Raw genomic sequence first — 2,760 nt, forward strand, 5'->3', positions numbered from 1 at the left:
AATAGACCTCAGTTCCTTGTACACTGACAGAACAGTTTCACTGCTTCTCTTCTCATCAGACACATGCTGGGGTAAGTCATCACTGATTTCATGCAGAATGTGGGTTTATTGCTCTTACATTGAGTGATGCAGGCTCCATAACACTGAGGCTCCTCAAACTTTGAGGCTCAAAAAGCTGAAACTTCTGCTTAGATGAAAGCATGCTTCTAAAACTAAAGTTTTAACAGTTTGAAAGCTCCAGTTGAGATAAAATCATGTATAATTTGAAACCACATTTAAAACTATAGTTTGCATAAGGACATGATTTTAAGAATATACTTTCTGTAAGGGAAAAAACAAGTGGTCTCTAAAGAAGAAGTCTTGCATTACAGGAGATTGAAATATTTTGTGGTTTCGGGGGAAAACTTCCAGGACTGAATTGGCTTCACTTCTTCAATGCATACCTAAACTTTTTTTGTTTTTTTTGTTTTCCATAATTGATAATTTTTTCCAAAAAAATCCATTTTAATGGCTGAAGCCCAATACAACAGTCTGACACCACTGAGTCATTAGTGTACAATACCTGAGTAAACAGAAATGGACTATCCTTAAATGTGTGTGTGTGTGTGTGTGTGTGTGTGTGTGTGTGTGTGTGTGTGTGTGTGTGTGTGTGTGTGTGTGTGTGTGTGTGTTGAGCGGTATAAAGGTTTTCAGGATGCCATGGAGCATTACTGCTGCAGTCTTGGCATTTCAGAGTGAAAAGAGATAATGTCAGGCACACACACACACACACACACACACACACACACACACACACACACACACACACTCACACACTCACACAGAGGGAGAGAAAGCTCAGCCTTAAACTGTAGGGTTTAGAGCATTCCAGCATTCAGTGTATATCCATTATATACAAATAGAATTCATCCAGCTGTTCTGGTTTTGACCTGTATCTTTTTTCTCTTTTAGCTTCTCTCTCTATATCGCTCACTCTCACACACACACACACACACACACACACACACACACACACACACACACCTCTTAACATCCTTACATGTCAGAGTATGAATGAAGTCTTACCCTTTAGAATCCTTAGTAAACCAAACCCTTTTTTGGTCATTTATTTATTTTATTTATTTATTTATTTATTTGAATTCAAAGTTGCAAAAACAAACAAAGACAGAAAAAGCATTTTTATGCCTATGAGGACCAGCCTAATGTCCCCATAAGGTTGAAACTGTATGTTACACTGGTCTACTAGGAGAAAGCCTTGGAAATGAAAAGCTACATTTGTCCAAAATTGGGTCACTGATAAATTAAAAATCATGTAAATTAAATTATGAGTGTTAATTTGCATCAGTTTCCAGGCTACAGGTTCCTGTCAGAATTGCATAAAAATAATAAAAAATGGGTGTGTGCGATTATGCTCCATCACTTCTCTGCAAAATGTGGTATAGCAGTGAGAAAGGTGCCACACCAATCATTATGAATGTATCTTTTTATTTATACAAATAACATAATTTTTTATTTATTTATTTATTGCTTTTTTTCAAAGTGATAGTAATAATTTCATGTTGATTGTTGTTCCAATTGCATAATTAAAAAATACAAGCTCTAACATAAGATTAAACGACAAGGTTCCATCATTACTTGGTATCTATCTTTTGGCTTGTCTCTTGTGAACTGCAGTAGGACAGTCCCCGAGGAGATTTCAGCCTTAATCGGTAAGCATGGACGGACTCCATTTGCTCTGATATCTTTTCTCCATGCCTTCTGGTGGAATCTCTCCCCATGGTCATCACTCACCGCCCCACAGTTCAAGGGAAAATAGTCTAAATGCGAGTAAAAGAAGTTAGTCAATAATGGCAGATAAGTTGTACATGTAAATCAACAATAATGAGGAGCTCAACTTTTGTCCTGATCCCCTATTTTCTATCCAAAATATAGGCGGTATGACGTATTTCATTACTGTCATCATACTGCACTTTTGAGATGCGAGTGTAACCTCGTCACTAATCTAACAGAGGTTATCAACGTTTTGAAGCATCTTGTTTTCTGAGGAATTATCACGTTACTGTTCTTTGGGAATGTTTTTACAAGCCACCAAATTTAACTGTATGATGTATAGATCTGGCCAAAAGGAATGTACTCTGCAAAATAAGACCAATAAATGACAGTTAGATAATAATCTTTAGTCTCAAAGTAAAGGTACATTTATTTCATCTTCATTTATTTCATATTTTATTTTAACTTTCATGTCAAATTTCGATGTTCTTCCTCACTTTCTTGAGAAGTTACAAGGCATCATGAAATATTTTGAAAACTTTAGCCAACCAGCACCTTTATTACCTGTTTTCCAATTCATCCCATCAAAATATATTAAAATTAGCACATTTTATCTCAGAGGTCGATAATTTCCCAAAATTTATAGACCAGTATTATTATATAAAAAGTGTTAATACAGTAGTTATGAGAGTTACACAGTTTCTTATGTAGTTTAGTGTACTTACATACATATATATATATATATATATATATATATATATATATATATATATATATATATATATAAATCCATGCTTAATATCATGTTCTTGTCTGAAAGGCTTAAAACCCAACTTCTTCTGCTTATGCAGAGTCTCATCCACCTCAGGTTTGTGTGTGTTGTGTGTGTTGTGTGTTTTGAGATACTTAGCTTTTCACCATGGATGTAAAAAGTGCTATTTTGAGTTACTGTAACATTTTTGTGATTTCAAACGTCGAACCAGTCGGCGC

General features: G+C 35.1%; 1 protein-coding gene across 1 annotated transcript in view; it reads left to right on the plus strand.

The window, feature by feature from the left end:
* csgalnact1a (chondroitin sulfate N-acetylgalactosaminyltransferase 1a) overlaps positions 1-2,760 on the plus strand; it is a 31,478-nt gene continuing 28,718 nt past the window's right edge. Inside the window, exon 1 of the mRNA XM_046861921.1 lies at positions 1-71. The gene's annotated coding sequence lies outside the window, so the exon portion shown is untranslated. The remainder of the gene's footprint in view (positions 72-2,760) is intronic.

This window comes from Silurus meridionalis, chromosome 11, assembly GCF_014805685.1.
Source record: "Silurus meridionalis isolate SWU-2019-XX chromosome 11, ASM1480568v1, whole genome shotgun sequence".
NCBI classification, from domain to species: domain Eukaryota; kingdom Metazoa; phylum Chordata; class Actinopteri; order Siluriformes; family Siluridae; genus Silurus; species Silurus meridionalis.